General features: G+C 48.9%; 1 protein-coding gene across 4 annotated transcripts in view; it reads left to right on the top strand.

Annotated features, from left to right (window-relative positions):
• TOX2 (TOX high mobility group box family member 2) overlaps nucleotides 1-13,562 on the top strand; it is a 170,074-nt gene that overhangs the window by 35,109 nt on the left and 121,403 nt on the right. The window lies entirely within an intron of this gene.

Here is a 13,562-nt window from a genome sequence, read left to right as displayed (position 1 = left end):
TTATTCCGTTCACCGGCAGGAGTCACCTCGACGGCCACTCACACGATGACACAGTGACACGCCCTCCCACGGCCCCCTGACAGCCTCACGCTCATTCCCAGGCTGACACACGGGGACCTACTGTCGCACACACAGACAGCCCTGCACCTACTTGCACGCTGTCTTACCGTCCCGCGCAAGTCACCCTGACAGTCATTGATACACAATGACATGTAGTCACTCGCCCACGCACGCTGTCACATAGACACAAGTCACCCATCCACACAGCACGATGCCTCACACGCCGTTACATGCCCCCGGTCGCCTGTCACACCCAGCCACAACTGGGGACAGGCACACAAAGAAGTTGCTCCGACAGTCACACGCTCACACTCCCCACGACTCACACGGGCGCGCACTGTCACGCACAGCCACCCATGCACGGTGAACACGAGAACCACACAGCCACAAGAGGTCACACCCGGCCTCCGCGCCGCCCCAGCCCTCACCCCGGTCACCAACTCGCGCGTCGGGGCTTCAACTTCCCGGCGCCCAGACGCACTAATTGGCCGTTCACTAATTGGCCGTCACTCGCCCGGCGGGGCCTGGGATTCCGAGTTGACAGTGGCCAATCGAGGCCTGTCGCTTCCCGGGGACGGTGAGCGGGAGTCCTCATCCCCCCCCCGCCCCGGCCCCCCGCCCCCAGGCTGGGGCCTGCGGTGACGGCCAGCCGCCCCCACCCCCGGCCTTTTCCGAGAGGGCCGCCCCAGCCCGCGGCCGGGTCCCCGCTGTGCTGTCCTGGCGCTTCCTCCCGATGGAAGCTCGCGTGCCCGGTTCCCCGAACCAGGGGCGTCCGACCCCCGCTGCCCAGGCAGAGGCCGGCCCGGGACGCTGAGGTGCGGCGGCGCCGTCCGCGTCTCTCGCCTCGCCGGGGAGGGAACTTTCAAACTTAGTTAGCAGGCCCGACGGTGGGTGCGTCCGGCGGTCGGCGCGTTGGTCCGGGGCCGGAGCTGGGAGCGGCTTTTCGTCACTCGGAGCCCGGATTGAACGGCGCGCGTGGGTCTCCCCGCGGCTCTGCCGCAGACGCACGGGCCCCGCGGCGCTGCGTGGTGAGTGCGCGTCGGTGGTCGGCTGGGCGGCCCTCCCGGGGTCTCGGCCTCCGCCTACACCTCCGGAGCTCCTGACAGAGCCCCTTGCTGTGTGGGTGCTGCGGGAAGGGGGCGGCCCCGCGCGGACCGCGGGGCCTGTGGGCTGGGCCTCGCAGAGCGCGTCCTCGGGCGTTGGGGAGCGGTTTCTAGGGTCGCAGGGCAAAGCCCTCCGCAGTTCGCCCAGGGTGGGGGAGTGGGGTCCTGGGCCGCCAGGACCTGGGCGGCGTGGGGACGAGGTCGGGGAGAAGTGAGGTCTCCCGGGAGGTGGGTGTGATTATCTTCTGTCCGGTGACTGGCAAAGTTAGAAGCGGGAGAGGGGGATGGTGTCTTTAAGAGAAGGCCTGTTCTGGGGCTATTTTCAGTCGGATGGAGGGAAAATTGATTACAAGTAGCAAGTGGAGTCTTGAGGGAGAAGAACACCGTTGGATGAGGGGGCAGTTGGTCTGTCTTCTGCCCGTGGCTTTGTTACTTTTTTGAATATCAAGTTGGCAAGGTTCCAGTCCGTGGTTTCAGGGTGTGCTGGGGATGCAGGATTTGTGCCTCAAAGTCTGGATGGGTGGATGACCGTTAGCCTGGAGTGCTCCTTTCTGGGGTGGTGTTTCTGTAAATCCCTCCAGAGTGGGGTGGTCCCATATGTGGGCCTTTGGGGGGACCTCTGAGGGGGGGCCTTTTGGCACTTAGTTGAGGCCCCAGCTTTATTCGGATATCTCCACAAAGCTCTGACTCAGCACCAAGAACCAGTGTGAAACCTGGCCAGGGAGAGAACCGCTCAGGGAATGAGAAGCCAGGTGATTCTGGTTTCTAAAGTCTGTGACCTAGGACCCCTGGACCAGAGCTAAGTGCATGTCCAGATGAAGGAGGGTGGCAGCTGGGCCACTAAGATAGGTGAGAGAAAGGTCTGACCTTGTACTTCGATGTGAGCCCTGCTTCTCAGGCTTCAGGCTTGTGTCAGGATGAGGCCGGGGAAGTCACTTGGCTCAGCTCGGGTGGGTCAGATGCCTGTTGGTAGCAGATGTCAAGTGGGCCGTCAGCTTTAGTGCTGGTGGTTTGGAGGTGGAGCACATTGTGGCCGGGACCTGATGGTGAGGGACTGCCCGGGCTCCCTTCGTACAGCTGATCACTATCAGAACTGGAGGGGAGACTAAGGCCCAAGGCACAGCCATGACCACACTTGGAGCCTGTGAATTGGGCTGCAGAGCTAGGACACAGCCTGCACACTGGGGGCTTGGCCCTGGCAGTCCACATAGGAGGCTTGCCTCCACAGGGAGCTGGGCCTGCGAAACACAAGGGCAAGCTTTTGCCCAAGTGATGCTTGATAACCATGGGACAGATGACCTGGAAGGGCCCTTGGCGACTGTTCCCTTGGTGACTGTCCCCTTAGTGATCCTCTACACAGAGATTCCAGCCACTTTAAACCAAAGTCATGAGCAGTGGCTGTTCTTTTGGTATCTTTTGTTTGAGAAAATACATAATGGCAAAAGCTGCTATGGTTTCATTTTTGCTTTGAAATAGATGTTATTTTATTAATCACAGTAATATTAGCATGCATTTGAAAAATAGCTTACCAGACATGAGGCGGGCACATTACTCATTTCATGTAATAACAGTGCCTGGTGAGCATAGGGGCCTGTGGCCCTGTGGCTCCCAGGATCTGTGGCCCCATGTTAGGAACCACTGATCCTCTCCTTCTCCCCTGCTTCACAGAAGGGGCAGCTGAGTCACAGAGTAGTGTACTCACAGGTTACATAGCATGTGAAGAGCAGAGTTGAGGCCTGAGCCCAAGTTTCTTGACTCCCAGCTTGACACTTCTGTGGCCCTCAAGTCTCTGCCGTGGTTTAGGGGTGGGGAGTGCATTGTGACATCCTCCTAGGGTATCTGCGAAGTGCCTTCATTTGGATTTTGGCAAGGCACTTTACGGGGCTGAGGGCACTGCTTAGGGCTTCCCACTCAACTATGGCAGACTCGTGTAAACAGGCCTTTGGAATTGGGCAAACCTGGGTTCAAATCTCCAGTTGTGGCTTTGTGACCTAGGGCACATGACTTATAGCTCATTTTTTTTTTTTTTTTTTTACTGAGATATGATTGATATAAAATTAAATGCAAATTTTAAGTGTACAGTTCCAAGAGTTTTGACAAATGTAAACACCCATGTAACCATGATCCCAATCCCCATATAGCCATTTTCCATGCCCCAGAAAGTTCCCTTATGTTCCTTTCCAGCCTACATTCTTAATCCCCACCTTTATAGGAAATGACTTATCTGATTTCTGTTATCAGCGCTTTATTTAAGTTCAGTTTAAGTGTACTAAGTATGTTTAAGTTCTAGAATTTCATGGGCAGCATGTACAGTTTTGCATCTGGTTTCCTTTAGCTTCTTGACTTAGTGTCAAGATTCATCTGTGTTGTGTATATCCAGAGTTGTGTTTTATTGCTAAGAAATATTACATTGTATGCCTACAGCTCAGTTGGTTTATCTGTTTACCTGCCAATGGACGTTTGGCTTTGTTTCCTGGTTAGGCTGTGGTAAATAAAGCCTCTGTGGACATTTTTACAAAAGCCTTTTTGTGAGAATTGCACATCTGATGAACTCCAGGGTGATGCGCCAGGCGGTCCAGTGACCACACTTCATGTAGCAGTGGTTTGGTTGTTTGTGTACAGGTTTCTGTGGGGCTCCCAGCACCTGGCACCGTGCCTGACCCATAACTACTCAGGAAGTATGTGCTGGTGGGTGAGTGATGCAACTTCCCACCCACATAGCCCCGGGCACAGCATCTTATATCTTGATGGGGATAAACACAAGCTCCGCCAGTGAATCACTGGAGTCTCCTTGGGATGAAGATCCACGAAGCTGGGTTGCTGTCTCCGCCTCACCTGTACTTGAGGTTTATTAGTCCTGCTCTGTGTTTCTGGTGGATGAGGTCCCACTGCTTCTCTCTGCAGGGGCACGGGTGGCTGTGAGCCAGGTGAGCTCTGAGCTGAGATGGCCGGTCCCGGGGACTCTGGAGGCTGTTAGGAAGCTCTTCTACTTTTCACCTAGATGTGTTTTCTGTAGCCCCTCCCCTAGTCTGTCTCGAAGGGTCCTTACACCAAAACTCCTGTACCTTATGAATGTCAGGAGCCACAGCCCAGGCTTGGCACTGCTGCCTCCAGTCTCCTGGGTGACCTTGAGCATAACAGTACCCTTCTCTGGGCCTCTGTTCCCCTCTTGGCAAAGGGCAAGCAAATCAACGAACATCGGTCTAGTGAGAAGGAGAGCTGTGGTGTGGAGATATAATGAATGAAGGCTGGGTATGGCCTTTGTGACTGTAGAGTGTGGTCTACCTAAGAAGGATGAGAACGATGCTTTTTGAGGAGATGGGCCCTCATAAGCTTCAGAGGGCAGGAACCACTGTGCCTACTTTCACTTTTGTATTCCTAGAGCCGGCCTGGCACATAGGTGCCCAATCAATATTTGCTGACTGACGGACTGACTGACTGACTGAATGAATGAATAAATTCAGGGCTCACCAGTTGTCCCCTGTAGCTTGAGGCACTTAGCATCTGTTTGGCTCTTATAAGATTTAGTGAGCCATCAAATCCAAGGCAGGGCAGGGGCCAAGACTCTTTTGGCTGACTGGTCATTCCTAGAAGAGCTTACCCAAGTAGGCCTGGAGGACAGAGCCCAGCACAGAGAGCAGTCAGAAAGCCTGAAGAGCAGTTGAGACTATGCATACAGGACAGGGCCCCACACCTCACCCTTGTCCCAAGAATCCCCCTTAAGGACTGCCGGCCCCTTGTGATTCCATAGGGTCAGCTATCTTGCTTCTGATTTCCTAGAACTAGTCTCAACATATGAAGGCAGTGTGAGTTCTGGAACCCAGAGGAACTGGGTTTGAATGCTGCCTTCACCATCATCAGCATAGGCCCGTTATTTCCCTGTGCTTCAGTCTCCTCATCTACAAAATGCGCACAGCAACACCTCCCCTATGGGGTTGCCTTGAGGTTGAAGATCATGCATATATAGCATGTGGCCCCAGCAGGAAATGCTTTCATTTCTATTCATAAAGAGCTGCACAGTTGAAAGTTAAAATGCTGGAGGAACCTGTTTCAGCACTAGATGCTGGAGGACTGACCAATCCCAGCTGCTGCAGGGGAAGGGTCTTCCTAACATCAGGTGTTTCCATAACCTGGGTCTCTGGATCTGATTTTTCCTGCATCTGGTTTGAAGCCGTCTCTCACCGGACTGCTCAGCATAATGAATTGACAAGGCGCTGCTCATTTCCTTGGGTTCTGTTTCCTTTTTGAATCTGTGTGGGAGCAGAGCTGGATTCATGAGGCAGAGAAGACTGGTTAATTACAGCCTCACCATTCTCTGGAGTGGGCTGGTGACCTCGTGCACATTCTTTAACTGCTGCAGGTCTCAGTTTTCTCATCTGTACAAGGGGGCAGTAATGCCTTCCTCATACTGTTGCTATGAAGCTCAGATTAAAAAAGCAGACATGGAAGTTCCCTTTGATCTAGAACGGTGTTTCCCAGCCTCGGCACTGTTGACACTTCGGACCTGATAACTCCTTGTTTGGGGGGCTGCAGCCTCTCCTCCGTAGTCGTGAGAGCCAAATATATCCTCACACTTCGCTAAGTGTCTCCTGAGGAGCAGAAGTGCCCCTGTTTGAGAACCATTGGCCTGGAAAATGTGACACAGGTAAACTAGAAATTGATGGCGATGAGAGTGACAGAGCTTTAGAGCTTGTGCTTTCTGTTCAGTATTTTAGTCCTGTGTCTCCCTGTCAGTAAATTCTGTGCCCACGTGGTTGGCAGTCATCCTATTTACATGGACCAAAAACCCGCGTAGTGATTTTTCAGTGTGGTTTGGGAGCAGCAATAAACACATATGGTAAATAATTATTAACTTAATGAGTCGTGGTAAATTGTAATTCTATCTCTTAGTGAAAACATGCTGTATAACACAGGATAATAAATTTTGATCAATTATCCTGATGCTTAAACTTGCTACTGTCTAACAACAAACTTCTGGTCCTGCTAGAATGAGCAATAAGACTGTGGTTTTTCACTATGTAATTACCCATTTACTGCTGGGCTTCTCAGATGTTTAGCAGGTTTTTATTGCGTGCCTACTGTGTGCCAGGGGATGCAGCCGTGTCTTGAAGGCTCAGCCACTCAACGGGAAACTTTTATTTGCTAGATGAAAGGCTGTGTGGGTCTGTAACATGGCTTAAAATGCAGAGTCATAATTAAATATATAATTGTCTGGGGATGTGGCAGGGCTGTGGGAAGGCCTCACACAGCAGAGTCTTACAGGATACGCCAGGCAGGCTATGTGGGGGGCATGTAGAATTCTTGGAATGGTGTCCTGGGCAGAGGGGAGAGCAATTATTGCAAGGGGGCCTGGAGGGTGATTTGGGGATACTGTAGCCTAAGGCAGGGAGGCCTGCCTACAGGGGAGCTGAGACACCAGCAGAGATTGTCATAAAGGGTGTCACAACCCAGCTGGTTGGGTTTTAAGTAAAGGAGTGCCTTGGAGCCAGAGGTGTGGAGCAGAGTAGGGAATGCTTCATGTTGCTGAATCAGGCTGTTATCAGCAGCTGTCCCTTGGTCTTCTGCTGATGGAAAAGTTTAATGACTTGTGTTTCATTTCACCCGGTAGCCATAGAGGCTCTGCTTCTCAAACTTTAGTGCAATAGAATCACCTGGACAGAGGGCAGTTGAAACACAGATTGCTAGGTGCCGCTCTCAGAAGTTCTGACTCAGGAAGTTTGGGGAGAGGCTGAAAATGTGCAGCGCTAATAACAAGTGATGCTGATGTTGCTGGGAACATATTGTTGGACTGGGCCATGTGGCCTTGGCTCAGACACAGTCAGGTATCCCAGAGACCCCTGCCTTCTTTAGGCCCTCTGTAGTTATGGGGAGAGTCTTCTTCACCTTGGAGAGTCTTACATTGGGCTTCTTGGAAACAGACTCTGAGATGGAGGGTTGCCTGTGGAAAGTTTTTTGGGGGGGAAGTTCCCAGGAAGTGTACCTGTAAGGAAGTAAGGGAAGCATGATTGTATGGAGGGAGAAGCTGGTCTGGAGCATGGTCACTAATCTGGAGTGGCTTTGTAGCGTTCGTTGTCTCAAACTGGGGCAAGGAGGGCTACCTGTGTCTTTGGTTCTTGCAACATCCAGTTATTAGCTGCAGGGCATCTCCTTGGCCCAGGTGGCTCCGTATAGCAGAGAGGTTCCCAGTGGGGGCTACAGCTGGGACATCCCCATCAGCTGGGCATGAATGCATAGAAAGGGGAGCACTATAGTGCCTGTTTCAGGGAGATGCAACATAGGGAGAAAACTCATCCTTCTCTTGGTTCCCAGGAAATCAAGGGCCAACATGTTGATGATTTATAGAGACTTTGAGTCACTTGCTGAAGATTCTTCCTTATCTCATGATGTGGGTGAGAACTGTAGGATAATTGCTTCTTAGGTCTGAGTGAAGAAAAATTATAATTAATGGGATTTTCTAGGGCCCAAAGAGATTCTATTACTGAGATGTCACGTACTTTCCTGTGTGGTGGGAAGGACTCCACACTGATTTCTGAGAAACTTCTGGGCCATGCCTCAGGGGGTCAGCTCTGGGCAGGGGACAGTGGCTTTCTCCTTGGGCTGGAGTCCTGTCACAGCTTCAATAAGAGGCTCTTCACCTGGCCCCTGCCTCAGTGTCAGCCCTTGTCCGTGGCTGTCCTATCCCCATTGTCTTCACCTTCTCTGAGCTCCCAGGAAGCCTAGAGGTAAATGAGCAGATCATCTGTAGCTATAACATAGGATAGATAGCACACACATCTCTTGCTTATTAACTCCCAATTTCATTTTGCTTTTCTGTCATTTTCCCACTTGATCTTGAGTCCCACCTTTTTTTTTTTTTTAATTTGTTTTTGTTCTTTGTAAGATACACAGAAATATGGTAGAATATAAAGGAAAACATGGGGGTCCTGCTCATTCTCATCCCCTCTCCCCACTGCCTTCCCTGCCCTACTCCCTAGGGCTAACCCCTGAGGGTATTGGGTGGAGGTACTTCTAGTCATCACTACTCTTCAGTTTACTTCTAATAAGTTTATTGTCTCTATTCTGTAATCACTTTTTCATTCACAGAATTTTGTATTATTTCTTGATTGATCTTGTATCAGAGTATCCCATTCCTTTTATAAAATGGTTATGTGAATATCTTGAGTCTTTTTGAAGATTATAATACAGTTGGTTTTTTTTTTTTAACTTATCTTCTGTTTCCTGCATTAACTCTGTTTTCTTGGTGGTTAGTTCTCTTCACCTTAGGCCTCTTTTTATGCTGATATTTTCTACACATGTCTGGTGATTCTTGATGGACATTTACTTGTAAACAGAGGTCTAGACTGATCTGCTCTGTAGTTGTAAGTTTCCTCAATGCCTGTGAAATCCATAGTTTTGTGGATAAGCAATGTGAAGTTGATTTTAGGTGCCCTGGATGTGGTTTGTGTGTGGATACTTGAAGCTGGGGACTTCTATTAGCACACGGGACAAGTTCACTAGAGGTTGGGGGCATCTGTTTCCCATGTAGACCAGCAGTTACCCACGGGTACTGGTACACTTTGTTTCTCCTGCCTCATGCCTACCCACAGTGGGGATTCCCTGAGGCAGATCTCTCATTTAATTGGAATTCTCCTCCCTGGCTGGAGGCAGATCCTACAGTCAGCTTTTGTGAGGTCTGTTAAGCTGACACAAAGGTCCAGGTACATCCCTGGCCCAGGGCTTCCAGTCCCTGCTGCTTCTCTTCGGGGATTTTCTGGGGTTCAGTTAGGATAATAGTTTTCCCAAAGGACTGTGTTGGTGTGCTGGTGCCTCGGAGCTGATAGGCTTTCATTGTCAGTCTGACTTCTTACTGCCTGGCACTCTTGGTGTTTCTGATCCCCAGCCCTTTCTTGTGTTCTTATGGGAGCTCTTTGGAGTTACTCCACTTTAATCCATCTATCTGTCTGAATTATGAATATTAATGTGTGTATATAAGAATTATGAATATATGTGTTATATGTGTGTATATCTTTTTTTTTTCTATTCTAGTGTTATTTAGAAAAGAGGCAGAAAGTGTGTGCTCCTTCTGCCGTCTTGAACAAAAAGTCCCCTCTCACTGATTTTTATTTTTTAAATTTTGTGCTATTTTATGAAGGAAAGTAGGGTAGAAATAAGTGCAGATTTATTTGCTGAGCATTTACCCATCTCAGGCTCATTCTCGTACCATCTCATTAAGCCTCCTAACTATGCCAGGCACATGTGTCCCCATTTGTAGGTGACAAAACTGAGATCCAAGTAGATCACGTTACAAAAGGCAGCAGAGGAGCTGGTTGGCAGAGCTGGAGTTCAGAGTGTGTTCTCTCTCCTCCTCTCTCCTGCAGCTTCCATGGTGCCGGGTGGAGCTCCTGCCCTCTGCAGGGATGGAAGAGTGGATCAGCTTGCCCCTTGCTTTTACTGTTGACACCTTGGCTCTTCTAGGGGCCAGGGGATTCCCAGCTGGGCCTTCTGCCTTGGTTTTCAACTTCAAACATCCCTTGGTAATAGAATGCCTTCATATTACAGCTAATTAAAACGTGCTTATCTCGAAGTTGGGCCTCATTTGCAGAAATGATTTAGAAACTTGTTGGAAATGAATCCAACTCAGTAGTATAACCCAGGGTCAATCTCATGCATAAATTTTATTGTTCCATTTTGCTGTGTTTTGACTTGAACTGAACTTGATAATGTGGAATATGGACGCTGGGCCTTTTGTTGCTCATTTATTTTGCAGATATTTACTGAGTGCCTAGTGGGTGGTATCTACATTATTTAAGGAGGTCCCTTCACCCCAACCCCCATGCTTTTTTCTATTCTATTCATTCACCTGAGCTGTAAGTTCATTGTTTTGCAAAATCAGTGGACTCAAATGTGACTTTGAGCTCAGCGGAAGTGCCTGGCTTCCTATCCTTCCGCTTACAAGCTGTGTGACTTTGTACCTGTCACTTAACTTCTCTGATCTCCTGTGTTCTCACATAACCACACTTCCATCTCAGGTTTGTGGTGAGGCCTCCATGATTTACATGACCTCCCTCATTCCTGCTGCCTAGTACCATTCAGGTCATCTGGGCCCTCTGTAGGACAGCGAACATAGGCTCCATCCCAGGTTTTTTTGTCTTTTATAAATGGCTGAGTCTCAGGAGCTTTCCCGTTCAGAATAGGTGTAGTGGTGGTTTTGGTTGGGATAGTTTCCTTTCTCTCCGTATCAGTTCCCTTATTTCTGGTTGTATATCCCACAGGGACTTGATGAGGTTCAATTAAACATTCAGACTCACAAGACACACATGGGCGACACTTGGTTCCTGTCTCCTTGAAGGAGCCACCTGCCAGCAGAAGAGGATCTGTTCCTCTTCTGCAGGAGTAGTTCTAGCCACAGTCTCTGCCTTAGTCCATGGAGGTAGCCACCAGCTCCTCTGTTACCTGCCTCCCCACCCTGTGGGGTTTTAGTTTAGGTGCAAGGGAATGAGACCCACAAGGTTTGGAAGTCACCCTGGCTCACAAGCCTTATTCCTCAAAGGACCCATATCTGTTGTAGCAATTCCACAGCCTTTAGTTCGAGGGTTTCTTGCAAGGGGGCATGTCAGTTACAAGAGTCACTGCACTCAGGAAAGTCTAAAGTTTGGTTTCTTTATCAGATATTTATAATTTATGTACAGTTACTTCCAGTCCAGGTACAGTTTACCAGTCAGAGGTCATTTTTACCATAAGCAGAGTTGCCTAGTAACATAGTTAACATCCTACTTTAATCAGGTTTCCAGGGAGTTATGCTAGACAATTAACAAAGGTGAAATTCTCTTGCAGAAGGGAAAAGGATTTGCTTAACCCTCTACCCCACATACATCATCCTGTTTTCCCCAGAGAAGTGGTGCTTTTCGGCATCTCTTTTGGAGCCATGAATGAAGTCCTTAGTATGGTTATGATATATTCCATGCTTGTTTGTTTTCTGATTGATCTATATAAGACACAGACATAAACTCTGGCCAAGAGATATCCTGTGGAGTCATATTGGCTTGGGATCAAATCCTGGCTTTGCAACTTATTAAGAGTGCATTCATTCATTCAGCCATGCAAAGAACATTCACTGACTGCTGTCTGCAGGGCTTTATGGTAGATGCTAGGCAGGAACAGGTGATTAAGACCTGGTCCTTAACCCTTGAGGAGCCACAGTCATATTAGAGAGATAGGCAAAAATAAGCAATTCCAAATGGGTGTGGGATTACCAGGCCAGGCTGAGGTGGTCAGGGAAGGCTTCCCAGAGGAGGGGGGACACCTGGTCTATGCTTGAAGGTGAATTGGCCAGGTGAAGAACATTGAGAAAAGTATTCCAGATAGAAAGAACAACATTTACAAAGGCGTAGAAGGGGTTGAGAGTGTCAAGAGATAAAGCTCAAGAGGGAAACGAGGGCATTTAGAAAGCTACTTAATATCTCAGAGCCTCAGTTTCCTCATCTACAAAATGGGATTACCATTTTGGGATGGGATTAAATTCCCGCTTATGAAATTAAATGAGATAATAATGTCTGCTTAAGCACCCGGGATAGGTTAATTTTAATTCCCTTTCCAAATCTGTCTATGGATGCCTAAGAGCCAAACTTTGACTTTGAATGAGAGACATGAGACAAGGAGAAACAAACAAACAAACAACCTGGAGGGCTTGGCCACCCACCTGTGCAATGCAAGCTTCTCCTCCAGTGACTCTTCTGTTAGTTGTCTTACCTCTTTTTTGGATGAAGCACTAAATGTTTGCGCTCTGTCTCAGATTATGTCTTACAATATCAGTGAAGCACATAATTGTGTTTTCCTAATGGCTCGACATTAACAATAAGCCACGACCCTGTTGAGGCGTTCTCTGGGACAATTTTCCATCTGCCAACAGCCTTGTGCCCGTCTGATGCTCTGTCAACACATCCTGTCATTTGCTGCTTTGTCTTGCTTTTCTGAAAGGCGGCCCCCTCCCACACGCCAGCTGGGGATGCTTAGCTTTGGGGGACATTTACTATCTAGTGACCACAAGTCACATTAGGATGAGCTGAGGAGTTATCCCGGCCATGATCAAGATCTTTCTGATGTGTAAATTGGGTCCTGTCATTTCTCTGGGTGAAACCACTCAACGGCTCTCTGTTACAGCTTGGTGAACTCTTACCAACCTAAATCAGACCTCTGCTTAAAACCTCCCAGTGGCTCCCCCTGGTGTGTAGATAACATCAAATACCTTTTTTTTTTTTGGGGGGGGGCATAAATCCTGGTGTGATCTAGCCCCTGCCTGCTTTTCCAGCCTTACTCCCAGCTGCTCTGTCCAAGGCACCAGACTTTGTGCTGGGGATACGGTGGTGAGCAAAGACAACCTCCCCATGGCTGACCTCATTCTAGCCGTCCTGGCCTTCTTGCTTCCAGCCCCCTCATGCCTCCAGTCTCCCCCACCATCCTCTTTTTAGCTTGAGGGGCTTTGCAAATGCTATTCCCTTTGCCTGGAATGTTCTTGCCTTCACTCTTCACATGACTGGCTCTTACTCATTTTTTTTCGCCTTTTCAAAGACTCTGACCTTCTAATCACTGCGGTTATCCCATCATTTTCCATCACAGCCTCTAGTGTATTTTTTCCCCATCGCACAATGTGTCTGTGAGATTACTTGAGTGTCTGTTCCACCTTTCAGACCACTGGGGGTCATGTTTGTTTTCTTTACCACTGAGTCCCCAGCACCTCAGAATGGTGTCTGCTATAGAGTAGGTGCTCAATAAAAAATTGTTGAAAGAATATATGAGTCAGTGTGGAGGTTATATTTTCTAGAGATGGCCACTATAACATAACTTAGGCTGTGTTTCCAAGAATAAGTCACTCGCTGTCTCTGGGCCTTTACATGTCTTATGTGTATATTGTTGTCAGGAGGGTTAAACATATAAACGTGAGAGGCAGTGTCTGGGGTCTGTAAGCATTTTGTTTGTTTGTTTTTTGTTTTAGCTTTTATTTATTTATTTATTTACTTATTTATTTATTTATTTATTTATTTATTTAAAGTAATCCCTACACAACAACATGGGGCTCGAACACATGACCCCGACATCAAGAGTCGCATGCTCTTTCGACTGAGCCAGCCAGGCGCCCCAGCCTGCAACTGTTAATAAATGTGAATTCCCACCGTTACCACCTGCCACCCTCCCCTCCAGCTGAGCCCAAGAAAGAAAGTTGAAGTGTAAGTCAAGAGGGATGACGTTTAAAATCGTCTGGATTTTAATCAATGCTTGGCTCTCTGGGGCAAGGGCTGGTAGACCTCAGCCCCCTGTTTTGTCCGCCTCCCATCTCCCGGCCGGTGGTGACCTTGCCGCTTTCGAGGGGAGGGTATCACTCCCTGTTGCCTGGGTTGGGGTATCTGGGGCACGGTGGGCCTG

This window comes from Panthera leo, chromosome A3, assembly GCF_018350215.1.
Source record: "Panthera leo isolate Ple1 chromosome A3, P.leo_Ple1_pat1.1, whole genome shotgun sequence".
In the NCBI taxonomy this organism is placed as follows: domain Eukaryota; kingdom Metazoa; phylum Chordata; class Mammalia; order Carnivora; family Felidae; genus Panthera; species Panthera leo.
Note: the sequence above shows the minus strand (reverse complement) of the source record. Positions and strands in the feature narration are given on the sequence as shown.